We start from the raw sequence: 23,594 nt of genomic DNA, 5'->3' as shown, positions 1-23,594 counted from the left end.
TGGCAGTTACAGACTCATGATTTCTGCCCTGTACATTTCTGTTCGCAAACACAGTTCCAGTTAATTTATGAACATTGTTAGCACTTGTGTGCTGAGAGATTTGTTTGGTGTTATCACTGGTGGACATAAACGGCTGTGCTATCGCAATGGCCTTACTGAGGGTCGGTGTCTCTACAGTCAGAAGTTTTCATACGATGGTCTCGTGGCCAATGCCCAGTACAACAACGTCTCTGAGAATCTGCTCCAGGTAGCCATCAAACTCACATTGTCCTGCAAGTCACCTTAGCTCGGCAACGTAGCTCACCACTTCCTGACCTTCAGATCACTGGCACATGTAGAATCGATACCTCGCCATCAGCACGCTCTCCCACGGGTTAAGATGCTCCCGAACCAGTGTACACAGCTTCTCATACAACTTATCTGTGGGTTTCACCGGAGCCAGAAGATTCTTCATGAGGCTGTAGGTCGGTGCCCTGCAGACCGTGAGGAGGACCGTTCTCCTTTTTGCAGTGCTTCCTTCTCCGTCCAGCTCGTTGGCTACAAAGTACTGGTCTAGCCGTTTGACATAGGCTTCCCAGTCCTCACCCTCTGAGAACTTCTCCAGGATGCCCACAGTTTGCTGCATCTTTGCGTTGGATTCATATACTCGTTGCCAGTTATTGTGTTCCTAACACAGATGAGACTGCACACAGGGAGGTTAAAGTAACAGTGACCTCAGTCTTTATTAAGACACTCCAGAGTGAGGAACAGGCCTGAGGGGCCGGCTTATATACAGTGCTCCCAATGGATGCTGGGAGAAATCGCAGTTGGGGGAAGAGATTGGATCACAGGGAGGCGGGGGGATCATGACACATGGTTTGCTTGAGGGGCGAGGAAGTATTTCCGCTCCGCCTGGCCCACAGCAGTGCTGGAATAACACTTACCTGCTGGATTTGCCAGCTTCCACCTCCCTTTAGCTGTCGGGTTTCCAGAGCTCCAGTAATCCCATGCTGGAGGCATCCAAATCGCTGACAAAATCTGAGTCATGGGGCCTCAGTTAAGTATTATAATTACAGGACGCTTATTCGGTCCACCCCAAACCGGCCCAGGTTAAATGGGAACTGGCGAGTTCGCATGGAGTGGGGGTCTCATTTTTAACAATTTAATCCCCCCTCCCCCCCCCCCGTTCCCCGTGACACTGTCCCAACGGTCCTTGGAGGGGTTTAACATTCACCCAGCATTTCAGGCGATGAGGAATTGGAGGAAAATCCTTTTAGCTTTTTGATTCTCATCAAGCATATTAACTTTGGATTTACCGAGTTTATATCTAGACATAAGTCTCATGTTCCAACCTTTCTAAAATGCAGAGCAATTTATCAGCTGATACACATTTCTGCCATTTAATATTGCTTTGTCAATACTTTAATATTTTTTCAAACACTATAATCCCAAAATACAGACTTAGAATATCTAGAATGCCAAAAATTGGGAAAGATTGTAGAGGGTTTGAAACTGATGCAGTAACTTGAGAAATGATTTAAAAAGTCAATATTTAAGGAGTTGAAAGCTATTTTTATTCTTGACTGCAGAAAGTCTGTTTGTAATCTTACTGTTCTGCTCATGATTACAACAGTTAGTTTTTCGCTTCTAGTAACCTTGGTTACTTAAATTGATTATCTTGGAGAGGAAAGCAGATGGAATCTGGAAGGAATAATTTATCAACTCGAGACAGATAACCTGGAACTTAGAATGGAACCAACCATTTATAGGAAGTGATTTGTGATAACAAGATATGAGAAAATAGGTATACTGATATATTTGTGTATAATTTATTAACGTAATATAAAACAATTAATACTACTGCGGCAGATCACCCTTTGCAATATTAATAACACAAGGAAGAGCTCTCAGATAATTAATAACAAAGTAACATTTATCAGAACAGATTTAATAGTTATCAAAAATAATTAAATACACTGTCATTGTTCCTGTGTTTGCTGTAAATACTTTCTTGGCTTCAGTGTTGTCCCATAAGTGGCTCAGCATTTTAATTTTGCGGAAGAGACGCCTCCTGCCTTAAATCTATTTGTACAACAGTGGAACCCAGGAGTACAACAGCATCCCCTTGTGATGGGAACTGGGTATCTATGTCCGTCACACCTGCGCTGTTTCAATCTCTCCGAAGCTCCGAGAGAACAGTTGGTGAGATCAGGTTGATTGCAAATCAAGAAGCTGGTTTATTTTGCGGAATACATGTGACTAAATGTTATTAGCAATTCAAGACGTTTTTACAACTTTTCCTACGCGCTTTCCATAACGACAGAAAACAACACATTACGCGATCCTGTAGTGAACGGAAGGTTTTTGTTTTCACTTCTGGCTAGGAAACAAACCATCCACTATATCATAACTCCCAGCTCAGGTCCAGGCTTAACTTCTCACAGCCTTTGGTAGATCTCGCTGACTCACAGCGTCCTCTTACAACGCCTTGACTGCCTTTGCAGCCTTTTCTGTTTCAAACAAACTGACAATGCGCCAGTGTCTGTGTCTGTGTCTGTGTCTGTTTTATCTCTTGTTCAAACCAGAAAGAAAGGTTGCTTTAAACCCCCACCAAGTGCACAGGGCTTGTAATTCTCCAGCACAATGGCTCCGAGTCATTTATTGATTACTGGGGCAAACTAACAAGCTGCTTATTAGCCATAGCCTATGGGGAAATAACATCAAAGCTTGTTCCTTAGCATATTAACTACCTAGTTCTCAGTGCTTTCTAATAGCTTGCATAAAGGCACACTACTTTAAAGAATTACATTTAAAGGTAACTCTTTTTCTCCGAGATCTTACCGTGGAAACATGCTCAGAAGATCCCGACATACCATGTTTAGCTAAATTCAGGCGTGTCTATTTCCTCTATTATTCTTACCCTTTGAACACTTTGCATTATGTGAAACACTACTTCAACTCAAATGAGGTGAAATTGTACCGTGAGATATTAATGTATGATTGTTGAACATGTTTGTATGAAATACCTTTTTCTGCATGCACCAACACTGCTAGCAGTTCGTTACAATATGTGGAAATGATCTGGAATGGCATAGGAGAGTCCAAATCCTGTTATTCGTGCTCCAAGAGTAATTTCAAATGAGATCAAAGGGGCCTATCTATTGTCAGCATCAGCTGATACTGGGAGAGGTGCAGCCTAGAGGGGCTTTAAGAAATTATTGCTGCACTTACGAGAGATTATTTTGCACCTAGACAGAACCGGCCTGTCTGGTAGACCACCAGAAAATGTTTACACCTTAACAAAAGAAGAGGTATGGCATTCCCAATGGGCATTCCCTTGTTTGCTATTTGAATGGAAGAGGGGGAGTAACAGTACAGGATGGAGAGTGCAACCGCTTTTGAGGAGGATGCACCCTTCTTCTTTGACAATCCCTCGACGTCGAGGATGATTTGCTTTCACATAATATGAGTTCTCAGGTGACTGATGAGTTCAATGCGGAACCTACAGTTTCTGTCACTGTGGGGCAGGCAGTAGTTGAAGGGACGGGTGGGTGAGGTGCTTGGTTGTCGTGTGCTCCTTCCGCTGTCGACGCTTGGCTTCCACATGCTCCCAGCGAAGTCACTCGAGGTGTTCAGTGCCTTGCCAGATGCTGCTCCTCCACTTTGAATGGCCTTGGGCCAGGGATTCCCAGGTGCCGGGGGGATGTTGCACTTTTTCAAGGAGGCTTTGAGGGTGTCCTTGAAGCATTTCCTCTGCCCACCTGGGGATTAGTTGCCATGTCGGAACTCCAGAAGAGCACTTGTTTTGGGAGTCTCGTATCAGGCATGCGGGCGATGTGGCCCGTCCAGCGGAGCTGATCGAGCTTGGTCAGTGCTTCGACACTGGGGATGTTGGCTTGAGCGAGAACACTGACGTCGGTGTGCCTATCCTGCCAATGGATTTGCAGGATCTTGCAGAGGCAGCGTTGGTGGTACTTCTCCAGTGCTTTGAGATGCCTGCTGTACATGTTCCATGTCTCTGAAGCATATAGGAGGGCGGGTATCACTACTGCTCTGTCGACCATGAGCTTGGTACCAGGTTTGAGATCCTGGTCTTCAAACACCCCCTTCCTCAGGCGACTGAAGGCTGCACTGGCACACTGAAGGCAGTGTTGGACTTAGTCATCGATGTTTGTCCTTGTTGACAGTAGGCTCCCGAGGTATGGAAAATGGTCCACGTTGTCCAAGGCCACGTCGTGGATTTTGATAATCGGGGGCCGTACTGTGCGGTAGGGGCAGATTGGTAGAGGACCTTTGTTTAATGTAAGGCCCATGCTCTCGTATGCTTCAGTGAAGGTGTTGACGATGATTTGGAGTTCGACCTCCGAGTGTGCGCAGACGCAAGCATCGTCTGCATACTGTAATTCATTGACAGAGGATGGGACAACCTTGGATCTGGACTGGAGGTGGCGGAGGTTGAACATTTTCCCGTTTGTTCTGTAAATTAGCTTCACTCCAGCAGGGAGCTTACTGAGGGAGAGATTGAGCATTGCAGCAAGGAAGATTGAGAAGAGCGTTGGTGCGATGACACAGCCTTGCTTGACCCTGCTCCATTTGTGAATTGGGTCTGTAGTGGATCCGTTGGTCAGGATCATGGCTTGCATTTCATCGTAAACCAGACAGAGGATGGTAACAAACTTTTGTGGGCAGCTCATTTTGAAGAGGACGCTCCATAATCCTTCACGGTCGACAGTGTTGAAGGCCTTTATGAGGTCAAAGAAGGCCATGTACAGAGGTTGGTGCTGCTCCCTGCATTTCTCTTGAATTTGACGCGTGGTGAAGATCATGTCCATTGCACCCCTTAGTGGGCGGAATTTGCATTGTGACTCTGGGAAGAGCTCTTCAGCCACTGGGAGAAGGCGATTGAGGAGGATTCTTGCGATGACTTTCCCTGTGGCAGACAGCAGGGAAACTCCTCTGTAGTTACTGCAATCAAACTTGTCACCTTTCTTGAAGATGGTCACGATTTTGGCATCTCTGAGATCCCCTGGCATGCTCTCCTCCTTTCAGATAAGAGAGATGAGTTAATGTATTAACACCAGTAGTGCTTCTCCGCCATGCTTTAGTGCTTCGTCGAGGATTCCATCTGCTCCTGAGGCCTTGTTGTTGTTCTTCAATTGTCAGATGGCCTTTTCAACTTTGTGCCAGGCTTGGGTTGTGCTGAGTTGGTGGCGGGTAGCATGCTGCGTGATGGATTCGAGGAGACTCATGTCGAAGACAGAGTTTTGGTAAAGGAGATCTTTGAAGCGCTTCTTCCAGTGGACACTGCCTCTCTATCCTTGATGAGTATCTCTCCGTTCTTGGCCTGCAGTGGGGTAGGGCCTTGGGTGCTTGGGCTGTAGGTGGTCTTAACTGCGCTGAAGAATCCACGCCGTCGTGGTTGTGGGCTAGTTGCTGGATCTCCTGCGTTTCTCCACCCACCATCTGTTCTTTAGGTTGCGAGTTTATTGTTGGACCTCGGCGTTCAGACGCCTATAGAGCTGCTTTCTTGCTCTCGAGTTCTGTTTCCAGTTCAAGAATGCCTTGCGTTTGCAGCATATTAGCTCCTGATTTTGAGGAGGATGCACCCTACAAAGGCCTGCTAAAGAATTTATCGGCAATGTAGATCGTATGAAGACCGTATTGAGGAGCTCTGCATGAGAAGAATGTGCTTCACCAAAGAGAATATCGGAGAGCCACGCCACCTTGTGCATGAAGACCTGCAGCCAAGATCAGCTGTCTCGGCAGCTCTGCCTGCGGCTACAAAAATTACCCCTATACTCAATTTCTATGAAGCACATTTGAGCAGCTACTGGGGATGTGTAATTTGCGGTCCGTGCAAGCATTCATCAGGTTACTGACACCAACTTTAGTAAAAATAGGGAGTTCATTCAGTTTGGCATTACAACAAGGGGATAGAGTCTTCTAGTTTTATCAAGTTGCTGGGTACCCTGATGTGCAGGATGGAATGGAGAATAGATGGTACTTATGTAGCATTTCAAGCTCTCCTACAGTAACGGTCCTAAACTTTCTGAATACATAGGGCTTCCACTCACTGAATATACAGATCATCTGTGACCAGAATTCTGCACCTCAGTGCCAAATTTGCTTTATGTTGCGATGATGATTTTATCCTTGGGAATTCTGACCTCCTTGATCTCTTCAAAGAAACATAGAAACATAGAAAATAGGTACAGGAGTAGGCCATTCGGCCCTTCAAGCCTGCATTACCATTCAATAAGATCATGGCTGATCATTCACCTCAGTACCCCTTCCCTGCTTTCTCTCCATACCCCTTGATCCCTTTAGCCGTAAGGGCCATATCTAACTTCCTCTTGAATATATCAAACGAACTGGCATCAACAACTCTCTGCGGTAGAGAATTCCACAGGTTAACAACTCTCTGAGTGAAGAAGTTTCCCCTCATCTCAGTCTTAAATGGATTACTCCTTATCCTTAGACTGTGATCCCTGGTTCTTGACTTCACCAACATCGGGAACATTCTTCCTGCATCTAACCTTTCCAGTCCCGTCAGAATTTTATGTTTCTATGAGATCCCCTCTCATTCTTCTAAACTCCAGTGAATACAGGCCCAGTTGATCCAGTCTCTCCTCATATCTCAGTCCTGCCATCCCAGGAATCAGTCTGGTGAACCTTCACTGCACTCCCTCAATAGCAAGAATGCCTTCCTCAGATTAGGAGACCAAAACTGAACACAATATTCTAGGTGAGGCCTCACCAAGGCTCTGGACAATTACAGTAAGACCTCCCTGCTCCTATACTCAAATCCCCTAGCTATGAAAGTCAACATACCATTTGCCTTCTTCACCGCCTGCTGCAACTGCATGCCAACCTTCAATGACTGATGTACCATGACACCCAGATATCGTTGCACCTCCCCTTTTCCTAATCTGCCGCCATTCAGATAATATTCTGCCTTCATGTTTTTGCCACCAAAGTGGATAACCTCACATTTATCCACATTACACTGCATCTGCCATGCATTTGCCCACTCACCTAACTTGTCCAAATCACCCTGCAGCCTCTTAGCATCCTCCTCACAGCTCACACCGCCACCCAGTTTAGTGTCATGTGCAAACTTGGAGATATTACATTCAATTCCTTCATCTAAATCATTAATGTATATTGTAAATAGCTCGGGTCCCAGCACTGAGCCTTGCAGCACCCTACTAGTCACTGCCTGCCAGGACCGTTTATCCCGACTCTCTGCTTCCTGTCAGCCAACCAGTTCTCTATCCACGTCAATAAATTACCCCAAATACCATATTCTTTACTTTTGCACACCAATCTCTTGTGTGGGACCTTGTCAAAAGCCTTTTGAAAGTCCAAATACACCACATCCACTGATTCTTCCTTGTCCACTCTACTAGTTATATCCTCAAAAAATTCTAGAAGATTTTTCAAGCATGATTTCCCTTTCATAAATCCATGCTGACTTGGACTGATCCTGTCACTGCTTTCCAAATGTGCTGCTATTTCATCTTTAATAATTGATTCCAACATTTTCTCCACTACTAATGTCAGACTAATCAGTCTATAATTCCTCGTTTTCTCTCTCCTTCCTTTTTTAAAAAGTGGTGTTACATTAGCTACCCTCCAGTCCATAGGAACTGATCCAGAGTCGATAGAATGTTGGAAAATGATCATCAATGCATCCACTATTTCTAGGGCCATTTCCTTAAGTACTCTGGGATGCAGACTATCAGGCCTTGAGGATTTACCGGCCTTCAATCCCATCAATTTCCCTAACACAATTTCCTGACTAATAAGGATTACCTTCAATTCCTCCTTCTCGCTAGACCCTCGGTCCCCTAGTATTTCCGGAAGGTTATTTGTGTCTTCCTTCGTGAAGATGGAACCAAAGTATTTGTTCAATTGGTCTGCCATTTCTTTGTTCGACATTATAAATTCTCTTGATTCTGACTGCAAGGGACCTACGTTTGTCTTTACTAATCTTTTTCTCTTCACATATTTATAGAAGCTTTTGCAGTCAGTTTTTATGTTCCCTCAAGCTTCCTCTCATACTCTATTTTCCCCCTCCTAATTAAACCCTCCGTTGAATTCTGCATTTCTCCCAGTCCTCAGGTTTGCTGTTTTTTCTGGCCAATTTATATGCCTCTTCCTTGGATTTAACACTATCCCTTGTTAGCCACGGTTGAGCCACCTTCCCCGTTTTATTTCTACTTCAGACAGGGTGTACAATTGTTGAAGTTCATCCATTTAAATGTTTGCCATTGCCTATCCACCGTCAACTCTTTCAGTATCCTTTGCCAGTCTATTCTAGCCAATTCACGTTTCATATCATCGAAGCTATCTTTCCTTAAGTTCAGGACCCTAGTCTCTGAATTAACACTGTCACTCTCCAGCTTAATAAAGAATTCTACCATATTATGGTCACTCTTCCCCAAGGAGCCTCGCACAATAAGATTGCTAATTAGTCCTTTCTCATTACACATCACCCAATCTAGGATGGCCAGCCCTCTAGTTTGTTCCTCAACATATTGATCCAGAAAACCATCCCTAATACACTCCAGGAAATCCTCCTCCACCGTACTGCTACCAGTTTGGAAGCTTCTGAAGTAACTGGATGGCTTGTGAGGGACAAGCTACCATAGATCATGATCCCTCTGTGCGTGGCAAGCACAATACCTGAGGAGTGCTGCCCTGAGCCATGTGTTTCTACAAGAGTTGTAGTTAGGTGGACTATTGGGATATTAAAGGACCACTTTTGCTGCTTCAATAGATCTAGGGAGGGTTTCTGCAGTACACTACCAAGCATGCATCCCACATAGTGCTGTGCTCTGCACAAATCTGCAATCCAAAAGGATTGACCATGGAGTTTCCCAAGGAGGTAGCCTCAGCTCCTCTGAAGGTAGAGTACATTAGGAGGATAAGCATTCGGAGGATTCTTCAGAAATATCGTCAGAACTCAAATATTGAACTAAGTATTCTCCTCTGTTTAAGTGCCTCACTGTGTCACCATTGTCACTGATCCATTAACAGCATCTTCAGACCAAGTTCAACTCCATTCATTCTTAAAAGTTTGGAATCTCACATCACATTAGAACTTTCTGTCCCCTACCAGACCTTGCAATTTCTTATATGCTCCTAGGAAACGGGATGCTCCTGAATTTCTCCCCCGGGTTTTTGGAGTATACAATGCTTTGCCACAGTGAATGGTTGTGGCAAAAACTATTGCATTCTTTAAGGAAAAATTAGATAAATATTTTAAGCAAAGAAAGATACAGAGCTGTGTGTCAGACCGAATAGTTCCGGATTGCTGCACCATGGGGCCAGCATAGACACTATGGACCAAATGGCCTCCTTCTATGCTTTAAACCTCTGGTTCTATAATGGGGGTAAGTACTGGGTCAGCACAGTTTCTTTAGGGCCAGGTTAAAATTTAGGGTTTGCGTGTTTTTTTGATTATCTACAAAATGAGTATTTATGACTATCTTTCCCTCCTGCCACCTCAGATTTTCTTATAATAGTAAATAACTTGTCCTGTATTCTAGTAGAAGTCCAATTCCTGTGTGGTCTAGGCACCTACTCTAGCCCACAGGTTCAAACATACTGTCAATGAAGTACTGTACAAGGGTATTTTTGTGGTTGAATCGTATAAACTACACTTCAGGTATAATTCAGACTCCAAAACGCCCTGAATTTCATTCCATCCCTTTGTGGTTCCAGATTCACTGCTACATTTCAACATTATATATTTTTTTTAGTATACAATTCTGAAGGCAAGTCAAGGCTCCTGTAAAATATATCTGCAGAGATTAAGTAGAAAATGACCTGACATCATCATCATCATAGGCAGTCCCTCAGAATTGAGGAAGATTTGTTTCCACTCCTGAAGTGAGTTATTTGGTGGCTGAACAGTCCAATACGAGAGCTACAAACTCTGTCACAGGTGGGACAGATAGTCGTTGAGGGAAGGGGTGGATGGGACTGGTTTGCCGTATGCTCTTTCCGCTGTCTGCGCTTGATTTCTGCATGCTGTCGGCGTTGAGACTCGAGGTGCTCAGCGCCCTCTCGGATGCACTTCCTCCAATTAGGTCTTGGGACTCCCAGGTGTCAGTGGGGATGTCGCACTTTATCAGGGAGGCTTTGAGGGTGCCCTTGTAGCGTTCCCACCTTTGGCTCGTTGGCCTTGAAGGAGCTCAGAGTAGAGCACTTGCTTTGGGAGTCTTGTGTCTGGCATGCGAACTATGTGGCCTGTCCAGCGGAGCTGATCGAGTGTGGTCAGTGCTTCAATGCTGGGGATGTTAGCCTGGATGAGGACGCTGATGTTGGTGCGCCTGTCCTCCCAGGGGATTTGTAGGATCTTGCGGAGGCATTGTTGGTGATATTTCTCCAGTAACTTGAGGTGTCTGCTGTACATGGTCCATGTCTCTGAGCCATACAGAGAGGGCAGGTATTACTACAGCCCTGTAGACCATGAGCTTGGTGATAGTTTTGAGGGCCTGATCTTCACACACTCTTTTCCTCAGGCGGCTGAAGGCTGCACTGGCGCACTGGAGATGGTGTTGGATCTCGTCGTCGATGCCTGCTCTTGTTAATAGGAGGCTCCCGAGATATGGGAAGTGGTCCACTGTGTCCAGGGCCGCACCATGGACCTTGATGACTGGGGGGCAGTGCTGTGCGGTGAGGACAGGCTGTTGGAGGACCTTTGTCTTACGGATGTTTAGCATAAGGCCCATGCTTTTGTACGCCTCAATAAATAAGTCGATTATGTCCTGGAGTTCAGCCTCTGTGTGTGCGTGGACGCAGGCATCATCCGTGTACTGTACCTCGACGACAGAGGTTGCGGTGGTCTTGGACCTGGCCTGGAGATGGCGATTGTTGAACAGGTTCCCACTGGTTCTGTAGTTTACTTCCACTCCAGCGGGGAGCTTGTTGACTGTGAGGTGGAGCATGACGGCGAGAAAGATTGAGAAGAGGGTTGGGGTGATGATGCAGCCTTTTTTGACCCCGGTCCGGACGTGGATTGGGTCTGTGATGGATCCGTTGGTGAGAATCACAGCCTGCATGTCATCGTGGAGCAGGCGGAGGATGGTGACGAACTTTTGGGGACAAGTCACTAAATGACAGCAGTTCCCACATATGGATTTGAACTTAGGTTAAGTACATGAAAAGGGAAATGTAAAGCTTTGATTTTTTTTCTCCATGCTTGTTTAGTTCTTTCAAGCAAGTACGGTATGCCTGAGATACACACACATCTTTGTAACTAGATTAAACATCAATAGGCCACCCACCCTTTGCCACATAAATATGTTTATGAACTCCCTAAAGAGAAAGTATAAATCATACACTTACGGTATTAAAAGTAAATAATATTTATCAATGGAGGTCAAGAAAGGATCTGAAATTCATAAAGGAATTGTAATCCTGGGCGGTTGACTGGCGAAACGTGCAGGCAAATCGACCGAGAGGTGTGGCGGGAGAGGTTTTAACGGACCGGCCTCATTTAGATGGAGCCAGCGAACTGCCCGCCTGAAAAGGGTGTCTAGAGACAGCTCGCTGGGTTCGGGCTGGTGCAATATCGGGAGGCTTCGGGGCCAGCCAGCCAGTAGCAAGGTAAGTCGGGTGTCGGGGACATAGAAGGTGACAGCAGCCCAAACTATTTTTGTGGGATGCAGAGGAGCATTCATGGCCCCACAAAAATAGTTTTTTACTTACCTTGGAGGACCCTGATTAGCATAAATTCACGAGTCAGATAGCTAGCTGGCGCCAGAAAAAGAGTGAGCGCTAAGTGGGCTGCTTTGATTTTGCCGCAGCAGTGCCTCTCCGCCATACTTCAATGCCTCAGCAGGGAATCCACACCGTTAGCTTTGTTGTTTTTGAGCTGTCTTATGGCTTTTTCTAACTCATGCAGTGTTGGGATCTCACTGAGGTGGTGGCGGGTAGCATGCTGTGGGATGGAGTCGAGAACACTCGAGTCAAAGACAGAGTCTCGATTGAGGAGATCTTCGAAGTGCTCCATCCAGCAGGCCCTGACTGCCTCAGTGTCCTTGATGAGTGTTTCCTCATTCTTGGCCAGCAGTGGGGTTGGACCTTAAGTGTTTGGCCCATAGGTGACCTTGACTGCGATGAAGAATCCTCGCACATCATGGTTGTCGGTCAGCTGCTATGCTTTCTCCATCCACCACCAGTTCTTTAGGTCTAGGGTTTTTTGGACCTCAGCCTTGAGCCATCTTTAAGGCTGCTTTGCTGCTCCCACATTGGGTTGTTTAAGACTCAGAAATACCCTGCGCTTGCGATCCATTAGCTCTTAGATCTCCTGATCATTCTCATTAAACCAGTCTTGGTGTTTCCTGGTTGATTAACTGTGCGTCTCTTCGCAGGCACTGGTAATGGAGGCTGGAGGGCAGACCAAACGCTGTGGGCAATCTGCATCTCGGGGTCGTCAAGACACGCCAGGTTAGCTGTGAGACACTGACTGTATAGGGCTCTCTTAGCTGGATCCTTAAGTCTCCAGCATTGGCTTTTTTGCGGCACTGCTTCTGCTGCCCCCTCCGCTTTGGGGCTATGTTGATGTCGATGATGGATCGGATTAGACAATGGTCCGTCCAGCAGTCGTCAGCTCCTGTCATGGCGTGGGTGTTATGCACATCCTTGCAATCCCTGGCTCGGACGACGACATAGTCGTCCAGCGCTTGGAGCGAGGGTATTGCCACGATACCTTGTATTTGTCCCTCTGGCGATACAAGGTATTGGTGATGACCAGTTCGTGCTCTAGACATTTTGCCAGGAGTGGGATACCACTGGAGTTGGCTTTCCCTACCTCCTCTCTGCCAATCACACCCCCCCAGAGGACTGTGTCCTTGCCAACCCTGACATTGAAGTCACCGAGGAGGATCAGTTTGTCGCCCGCGGGGACGCAGGACAGGAATTTTGAGAGGTTGGTGTAAAAACCCTCTTTGGCCTCATCAGTTGCATCGAGTGTTGGGGCGTATGCACTGATGACTGTGACGCACTGGTTCCGGGATTGGATGAGTCGAAGAGTCATGAGGTGTTCATTAGCCCCACAGGGGAAGTCTTTGAAGCGGTCAACTAGCTCGTTTTTTGATGGCGAAGCCGACTCCGTGGAGGTGACGTTCTTCCTCTGGTTTCCCTTTCCAGAAGAAAGTGTAACCTCCACCTTGTTCCTTGAGCTGGCCTTTCCCTGCCCGCCAGGTCTCGCTTAGGGTGCCGATATCGATATCAAAGCATCTAAGTTCCCAGGCAACTATGGTGGTGTGGCATTCCGGCCTGTCGCTGTTGGGGTTGTCCATGAGAGTCCTGACTTTCCAGGTTCAGATCTTCATGTTAACAGAGTGGAAGATGGCTGTGCACGAGTTCTTTTAACGTGGGCTACCACACGGGCTTAGCTGAGCGAGGTCTTGAGAGGGAGGAGAGCATGCCGGGGGATCTCAGAGATGCAGTAATCGTGACCACCTTTAAAAAAGGTGACAAGTCCAACTGCGACAACTACAGAGGAATCTCCCTAATATCAGCCACTGGGAACGTCGTCGCTAGAGTCCTCCTCAACCGTCTTCTTCCCGTGGCCAAGGAGCTCTTCCCAGAGTCGTGGTACGGATTTCGTCCCCTATGGGGCACAACGGACATGATTTTTGCAGCAAGACAGCTGCAGGAAAAATGCAGGGAACAGCGCCAGCCCTTATACATGGCCTTCTTCGACCTTACAAAGGCCTTTGACACTGTCAACCGCAAGGGTCTATGGAGCGTCCTCCTCTGTTTCGAATGCCCCCAAAAATTCGTCACCATCTTCTGCTTGCTCCATGATGACATGCAGGCCGTGATCCTTACCAATGGATCCATTACAGACCCAATCCACGTCCAGACCGGGGTCCAACAGGGCTGTGTCATCGCCCCAACCCTCTTCTAAATCTTTCTCGTTGCCATGCTCGAGCTCACAGTCAACAAGCTCCCTGCTGGAGTGGAACTAAACTACAGAACCAGTGGGAACCTGTTCAACCTGTGCCATCTCCAGGCCAGATCCAAGACCACCCCAACCTCTGTCGTCGAGCTACAGTACGCAGACGACACCTGCATCTGCGCACATTCAGAGGCTGAACTCCAGGACATAGTCGATGTATTTACTGAGGCATATGAAAGCATGGGCCTTAAGCTAAACATCTGTAAGACAAAGGTCCTCCACCAGCCATATCTCGGGAGCCTCCTATCAACAAGAGCAGGCATTGACGACAAGATCCAACACCGCCTGCAGTGCACCAATGCAGCCTTCTGCCGCCTGAGGAAAAGAGAGTTTGAAGACCAGGCCCTCAAAACTGCCCCCAAGCTCATGGTTTACAGGGCTGTAGTAATACCTGCCCTCCTGTATTGCTCAGAGACAAGGACCATGTACAGCAGACACCGCAAGTTGCTGGAGAAATATCACCAACGATGTCTCCGCAAGATCCTACAAATCCCCTGGGAGGACAGGCGCACCAACATCAGCGCCCTCATCCAGGCCAACATCCCCAGCATTGAAGCACTGACCACACTTGATCAGCCCCGCTGGGCAGGCCACACAATTCGCATGCCAGACACGAGACTCCCAAAGCAAGTGCTCTACTCAGAGCTCCTTCACAGCAAACGAGCCAAAGGTTGGCAGCGGAAACGCCAAAAGGACACCCTCAAAGCCTCCCTGATAAAGTGCGACATCCCCACTGACACCTGGGAGTCCCTGGCCCAAGACCGCCCTCAGTGGAGGAAGTGCAACCGAGAGGGCGCTGAGCACCTCGAGTCTCAACGCCAACAGCATGCAGAAATCAAGCGCAGACAGCGGAAAGAGCGTGTGGCAAACCAGTCCCACCCACCCCTTCCCTCAACCACTATCTGTCCCACCTGTGACAGAGCCTTTGGCTCTCATATTGGACTGTTCAGCCACCAAAAAACTCACTTCAAGAGGTGAAGCAAGTCTTCCTCAATTCCGAAGGACTGCCTATGATGATGATGCTTTGATTTGAACTTCCAGACTGCTGAGTTTCCGCTGGGTGGAGGGAGTTCAAATCCCCCTTCATGTCACTGTAAAATCTTTTCAAAGGAAAGTCATAAATATATCTAAACAGACGAGTTATGGTTAACAGCACCATGAATCTGCTGAATATGTGCTCTGTGAATTTATTCTTGGATTACCTTATCTTATATTAAAGGTAATACTGCTGAAATAGGTTATATTTATGATGCCTGCTGACTATTCTATAAATGTTTGCTCCCTTTAACCATGTAAGCAAAATGTACCTCTCCATCAATTTAGAAACCAGTGTACAATTCTGAAAAATTACATTAAAAAAGGTTCAGGAGGCATAAAAGTACAGTGTGCCTGAGATACACAGACATCTTTGTAACCAGATTAAACATCAGTAGGCCACCCACCCTTTGCCATGTAAATATATGTTTATGAACTCCCTAAAGAGAAAGTATAAATCATAAATATTATTTACTTTTAATACTGTATCAATGGATATTCCTTGTAAGTAATATTCCTTGCACTGACCACACTCGATCAGCTCCGCTGGGCAGGCCACATTGTTCACATGCCAGACACAAGGCTCCCAAAGCAAGTGCTCTACTCGGAACTCCTTCACGGCAAATGAGCCAAAGGTGGGCAGCGCAAACATTACAAGGACACCCTCAAAGCCTCCCTGATAAAGTGCGACATCCCCACTGACACCTGGCCAAAGACCGCCCTAAGTGGAGGAAGTGCATCCGGGAGGGCGCTGAACACCTCGAGTCTCATTGCCGAGAGCATGCAGAAATCAAGCGCAGGCAGCGGAAAGAGTGTGCGGCAAACCAGTCCCACACACCCCTTCCCTCAACGACTATCTTCCCCATCTATGGCAGAGACTGTGGTTCTCATATTAGACTGTACAGCCACCTAAGAACTCATGTTAAGAGTGGAAGCAAGTCTTCCTCGATTCCGAGGGACTGCCTATGATGATAATTCCTTGTAAACTTTTTATGGCAGAGATGCACCAACTGGTGGTGAAATCCAATAGGTTTTATGAAAGGATTGCGCAAAATATTTTGTGTTATAAATGTGTCTCTGTGTGTAAAGTGGTGAGATATAAAGAGCAAAAAAGCTTAGAAAGGGCTCATTGACTGATTGTTAATGTCAGGAATATGGGTGTTAAAGATTATCGCAAAGAAACAGCCAGTGCTTTCTGTAACATCATAACAATATGAAGAGGCTGACATTGGGATTGGAGGTAGTGTGCTGACGTGGATTGAGAACTGGTTGTCAGACAGGAAGCAAAGAGTAGGAGTAAATGGGTACTTTTCAGAATGGCAGGCAGTGACTAGTGGGGTACCGCAAGGCCCCAGCTGTTTACATTGTACATTAATGATTTAGACGAGGGGATTAAATGTAGTATCTCCAAATTTGTGGATGACACTAAGTTGGGTGGCAGTGTGAGTTGCGAGGAGGATGCTATGAGGCTGCAGAGTGACTTGGATAAGTGAGTGGGCAAATGCATGGCAGATGAAGTATAATGTGGATAAATGTGAGGTTATCCACTTTGGTGGTAAAAACAGAGAGACAGACTATTATCTGAATGGTGACAGATTAGGAAAAGGGGAGGTGCAACGAGATCTGGGTGTCATGGTACATCAGTCATTGAAGGTTGGCATGCAGGTACAGCAGGCGGTTAAGAAAGCAAATGGCATGTTGGCCTTCATAGCGAGGGGATTTGAGTACAGGGGCAGGGAGGTGTTGCTACAGTTGTACAGGGCCTTGGTGAGGCCACACCTGGAGTATTGTGTACAGTTTTGGTCTCCTAACTTGAGGAAGGACATTCTTGCTATTGAGGGAGTGCAGCGAAGATTCACCAGACTGATTCCCGGGATGGTGGGACTGACCTATCAAGAAAGACTGGATCAACTGGGCTTGTATTCACTGGAGTTCATAAGAATGAGAGGGGACCTCATAGAAATGTTTAAAATTCTGATGGGTTAGACAGGTTAGATGCAGGAAGAATGTTCCCAATGTTGGGGAAGTCCAGAACCAGGGGTCACAGTCTAAGGATAAGGGGTAAGCCATTTAGGACCGAGATGAGGAGAAACTTCTTCACCCAGAGAGTGGTGAACCTGTGGAATTCTCTACCACAGAAAGTAGTTGAGGCCAATTCACTAAATATATTCAAAAGGGAGTTAGATGAAGTCCTTACTACTCGGGGGATCAAGGGGTATGGCGAGAAAGCAGGAAGGGGGTACTGAAGTTTCATGTTCAGCCATGAACTCATTGAATGGCAGTGCAGGCTAGAAGGGCTGAATGGCCTACTCCTGCACCTATTTTCTATGTTTCTATGTTTCTATATTATCTTCTACTCAAACCTGCCATTCGTGCGAATGGAGATGGAACCAAGTCTCAGCAACTTGTATCAGTTTCAGCACAGCGCTATTGTGTCGTGACAAGTGTCAGTAACAGCCATCAGCTGGCCCGTTATCAACTGTCATTTATCCTCCAACAGTGACTTCAGTTCCCCATCCTAGAGCAGTGCTCCCACTGGCAATTGTCAATTCATTCCCACTGAAAGTCTTGAAACCCCGCCCCCACCTTTACCTCTAGATGGCATTCCCGGCATTACAGTCCTCCGTGAAACCCCATTATGAGAGCCTTCAGCCAAAATGCCAGCCCTGTAATATATATAGCTCCACCCAGTGGATTACTGTGGCATTGCAGCCATTGCTGTTTACAACAATAAAGACGGAACAAGTCATGTGACTGGCTTCCTGAAGTTATCAGCCATCTCAGAGCCTGTGTGCTTATGAGGTCCTGCCAAAAACATAACATTTGGCGATGGAGAATGGGATAATCGGATAACCTAGCTGAACTGCCAGAGTCCAGATGGTCGCACCGATGGGAATAATAGGACGCTTGGGTGAGTTTCAACGCGACCGAGAAGGTTTTGGAGCAGCTAGGAATGTTTTTCCACTGCAAATAGTATCATCGAAGTCCTCGATGATAAAAACCATCATTGGAAAGAAAATTTTTTTTTTTCTTAACTGAAGCAGGACCCGAGGTATATGAAACCCTGAAAAATTTGCTTGTGCCTGTCAAGCCAAAGGACACATCACTTAACCAAGTTAGGACAGCACTACAGTCCTGAGCCCCTGGAAATTGCTGAAAGTTATCGTTTTGGAATAGGAGATCAGTTAACCAAAGAAAGTATCGGTGAGTACATTGTAGCATAAAAAAGTTATCTATTCACTGTAATTTCAGAAACTTTCAGGACAGAGCATTGCGTGACCGCTTTGATTGTGGGATGAAAGCAAGTGTCAGGGTACGGAAGGATGCTAGATCGGTTTACTACAAGCCACGTCCCGTACCATATGCACTCAAGGAGAAAGTTGAGCAAGAACTCAAAAGACTAGAGACTGAGAATATTATTTGTAAGATAGATCGATGTAATTGGGCTACACCCATTGTTGTTTTACGTAAGTTCGATAGTAAGGCAAGGTTGTGCAGTGCTTATAAAGTAACCATAAACCAGGTTCCAGAGAGTAATGTCCCCAATACATTGCCTAATTTAGGAGAATTGTTCAAAACACTGACAGGTGGTCAGATCTTCTCAAAACGGGATCTTACGAATGCCTACTTACAGCTTGAACTGGACGAGGAATCCAAGTCATGCTTGTTTATAAATACTCATCTCGGCCTATATCAATTTAATAGGCTACCATTTGGAGTGTCTTCTGCCCACGCCATATTCCAAGGTGTGATGAACCAGATTTTGTAAGGTATTGAAGGGGTAGTATGTTATTTAGATGATATACTAATTTCAGCACCAAACAGGCAAATTCATAATTGAATGAAGTCCTCAAACGGCTAGTGAAGCACAGAGTACAAGTGTCTGCTCGCAAGTGTGAGTTATTTCAAAACTCAATGGAGTACTTAGGGCACAGAGTAGACAAAGATGGTTTACATCCAACCATGGGAAAGCTGGATGCGATCAGAAATGCACCCACTCCTAAGAATGTCACTGAACTTCAATTATTTTTGGGTCTTTTGAACTATTATGGGAAGTTTCTACTAAATTTAGCTACAGTGTTACATCCACTGAATGAACTATTGAAAAAACAGGTCCATTGGAAGTGGTCAAAAGAATGCGATACAGCATTCAAGGAGTGTAAAAGGCTATTGGTAGAGAGCACCATGTGTCTAAGGAGATCAAGCTAGCATATGATGCCTCTCCGTATTGAGTTGGGCAGTGATCTCTCATGTACTACATAGTGGGGAGGAGAGACCAATTGCTTTTGCTTCACCCACTCTCAGTGTCAGTGAGCGTAATTATGCGCAAATCGATAGGGGGGCTTTGGCATTAATTTTTGGAGTCAAGAAGTTCCACAAATACTTGTATGGTCATAAGTTTACCATTGTTACTCGCATGTATCCTACATGGTTACTACTTGTACTATCACAAGGTATGCCACCAGAGGGCACAGCAGTGGGAGACTTGTAGGCTACTTGTACAGGTGTGCCTGACCTAGTATAAAAGGCAGGCCACCAGGTGTGATCCTCACTCTGAAGTTAACAATTAAAAGGACTAAGGTCACTACAGTTCAAGTACAACACATTGCCTCGTGGGGTCATTATTAGAGCATCAAATGATACAACAACTGGCGATGAGATTACGGACTTTCACGCGAAAATGGCTACCTTTGGTACTTTGCAGCAGTTCGCCGATGGTGATGATTGGGACACCTTTGTGGAGAGGTTCGACCATTTTTTCACAGCAAACGACATGGTAGGAGACAACCCGGTCACACTGGCTGATAAGCGCAGAACTATCCTGCTAACCAGTTGTGGGCCCACTGTCTATGGCCTCATCAGGGACTTGCTGGCACCAGCGAAGACAACGACCAGGTCATATGAGGAGCTCATAACACTGATCCATGAGCAACTCAAGCCCAAGGAGAGCATCCTCACAGCCAGACACCGGTTCTACACCCACCGACGGCTCGAAGTCCAGGAAATCGCGAAACATGCCACAGACCTCAGGAGGCTGGCGGCACCGTGTGATTTCAGCGACCACCTCAATGAAACGCTGTGGGACATTTTTGTCATTGGAATCGGCCATGAGGGCCTTCATAAGCTACTGTCGGCGGATACCACAGTCACATTGCAGAAGGCCATCTCTGTGAGCCAGGCATTCATGACCTCAACCTGCGGTTCTAGGCAGATGACTCACCCTCAGGACTCAAACCCGGCAAGTATTGTGTACAGAGTGGTGCCTTTTAGAGGCTTTACTGTATAACACAAACCCTCTCAGGAAAGAGAGAACAGGCCCCCGAGTCCCTTGACTCAGAGTCCGCCGAGGGGGGGCTAATTGAGTAGTTGTATGCTGGCGTTGTGGAGGGAATCACAGGGCTCACCAATGCCATTTTAAAGACTATGTATGCAAGGGCTGCAGCACAAAGGGCCACCTCCAGCGAATGTGTAAGAGAAATATGACTCACTGTGTCGCTGAAGAGCCTGCAGATGGCCATGAATCCAGCGTGGATTATGAAATGATAGGCAGAGAGACAGCTCAGCCCCACGATGAGCTATATAGCATGTTTACCTGCATCACCAAGTGTTCCCCTTTGAGGATGGAAGTTGAGATAAATGGCGTTCCAGTCTTCATGGAAGTGGACACGGGGGCGAGCCAGTCAGTAATGAATCAAGAAGCCTTTGAAAGGCTATGGGACAATCAAGCTGAACAACCCAAGTTGGTCCTGGTTCAGGCAAAGCTGCACACATACACCGATGAAATTATCCCAGTCGTTGGTAGTGCGAATGTAAAGGTACTCCATGATGGCGCGGTGCACAGGTTACCTCTGTAGATTGTTGCAGGTGATGGACCAATGCTACTCGGAAGAAGGTGGATGGAGAAGATCCATTGGAAGTGGGAAGACTTCACCCCTCCAGCGATCGACGTCCTCCGCGCTCAGAGGCAAAGCAAGCCCTCACCTGAGGGTGGACCCAGCCCCAGAGAGCAGAGCAGCACAGCACGTGAGGCACAGACCGCTCAGCATGACTGCATAAGAGATGATCCAGCTGAGATGACCCGAACGCATCTTCCAGGCTCCGGTGGCGGGACTCCGGAGGAAGAAAATCGGATCCAAAAGTGACTTCCCAGCCTCGGTGGCAGAACCCGGGGAAAGAGGATCACCACAGTCGACATCGTGGATGGAAGAAAGATGGCGCCCAATCCATGAGGTGATGCGCTGAAGAAAAAGATGGCGGCGGCCAGACCACGAGGTGCAGCGCTGATGGAGCAACACGTGGCACCAAATGCAAAAGAGGATTGGGGTAAAGATAGCAAGGCTCTCTTAAAGGAGGCCTGCAACCCACTACAATTAAAGGGACAGTTCCACACACTCAAGCAATGTAATAGCAACTGTAAGTTAGAGTCAAAATGTGTAACTGATGACCAGAGTTGTGTACATGCAATAAGCAAGGAAAAGTCGCGCGATCGCGGTCGGACCTACAGAGTATCCACCACAAGTAATGAAAAGTTGTGCGATGTAGGATTTCAACTGCACGCAGCCAATGCAGCGGGCAGGCACCCATCAGGAGCGCACAGGTCCAGCGAGCTACCCAATGGCGGTAGCCTGCATCCCCGGGACCAGAGTTATGCACGATGGAGTGTGGCACAAGCAGCCAATATGCAGAGCAAGCGATCTCAGGAGGGCAACGGCACCAGTACCGATACTGTGGTGCATGTAGCACACAAATCACTGACTCCACACGGTCTGGTGTTGATCTAACTGCTGTGACCTTAGTCCTTTATTGAACAGCTCCAGAGTGCTCCACAGTTGTGGTGGGCAGCCTTTTATACTGCCTCGTGCAGGTACTTTCAGGTCTCCCACCACAGCGCCTTCTGTGGTACACCATTGTACTTATCATACATTTAATGTACCAGCACAATACACAACATTACTGCCCCCACCCAGTTCAAAAAGCCGATGTTTGAATCCCCTAAATCGAAAAACACATTAGTCCATTGGTATAGTTGGTCACGGATCCACGTCCCTGAATTTAAACACAGTGACCATTCAGCATTGAAATATTAACTCTTGTTGTAATTCGCAATTCATGTCCATTATTTTAAACACAGTGACCACCCAGCATTAAAATATTATTTCTTGTCATGAATCCATCATCCTACATTCACATAGCACACTTAGACTCGATCTAGCCCTACAAAAGTCGAAAAGTCCTTTATGTGGGGACAGCAGTGGTGTGAGGCCCTTTTAAGACTCCAGGGAGCATTTTCCTTTTAAGACGCCATGTTCTGGCTCCCACGAGGCTTCTGTTGGGCGCCGCCATCTTAGGTGTTCTGCTGGCCTAGAAAGAAGAAGAAGAAACAGGGAAGGAGGGAAAGGGAATTTTGCAGTGTTTTTAGGAAAGGTGCGGTATTTCCAGGGGAGGTGAGTGAGTTATGGAGAAAGCACAGTGTGCAGCAGAGGTGTACGTGGAGAGGACGCTGGCCCTGATCACCCCCGACGCCATCGACAACGCGGAGGAAATCGAAGAGATCGTTCTCCGATCCAGGTTCACCATTCTTCAGCTTGCTTGTTGCCGTGCCCATCGCCGTCGCAGCCTCCGCTCCCTCCGTGGCCGCCCCTCTGCGGCCGCCGTGGGTGCCTCTCCTGCGGCCGCCGTGGCCGCCACCATCACGGCCGCTGCCGCCGCCCAACTGTTCCATTGCATGGGTCCGCCGGCCGTCGATGGGCCTCCCGCTTCTCGCCCGTAGTGCCCCGCCAGCCCACACCCCAGCAATAGGCCCGCACCTGTAACTTTGAGTGGGGGTTGACCTGCAAACCTGTTCTTCCAGGGTCTGCTCGTCTGTGGAGGCTGAGGCTGCAGGATTGCTTGGGGTCAGGAGTTCTGGGCTGCTGTTGCCTGTGTGTGGATTTAGTCTGCAGCTCCAGCTCGGTTGGCGTTGCTCTTTGGGAACCCAGGGAGCAGCAGTCTGTGGAAAAGTGAAGAAGTCTTCCCAGCTCCCACGGACCTTTCCCATCCATCTTCTGCCGAGGAGCATTGGCTCATCGCCTGCAATGACCCATAAAGGTAAACCGTGCATCTCGCCCCCGTGAGATACCTGCACATCCGCTCTGCCGAGAACAGGTATCAGATCCTTGGTGTAGGTACACAGCTTTGCCGTGACCGGGACCAGCTTTGGTCGTGCGGCCGGGTTACCCCACAATTTATCAACATTTCTCTGACACATCAACGACGGACCCGATCCCGTATCCACTGCCATACTCACTGGGACTCCGTCAATTTTTACTTCCATTATCACTGGGGGCGAGTCGGCGAGGCACGTATACTGTCCCAACACTGCAGCTTCTTCTTAGAATGAGTCTAAGTTCAATACCATGTTTGCAAGGTTCTGCTCAAGAGTGAAGATATTCTGTTCGAAACAGAAAACAAGTGGTTAATCTTGATTTGTGAATATGGCAAAATATTTTGTTATGTATAACCATGCAAGTTATGTATGATGACTGTTTGTTACAATTATCTTCATGATCTTGTTGAATGGCGGAGCAGGCTCGAGGGGCTATATGGCCTACTCCTGTTC

Source organism: Pristiophorus japonicus, chromosome 5 (genome assembly GCF_044704955.1).
Source record: "Pristiophorus japonicus isolate sPriJap1 chromosome 5, sPriJap1.hap1, whole genome shotgun sequence".
Lineage (NCBI taxonomy): Eukaryota > Metazoa > Chordata > Chondrichthyes > Pristiophoridae > Pristiophorus > Pristiophorus japonicus.
The sequence above is the reverse complement of the archived record's forward strand: the minus strand, read 5'-3'. Positions refer to the sequence as shown.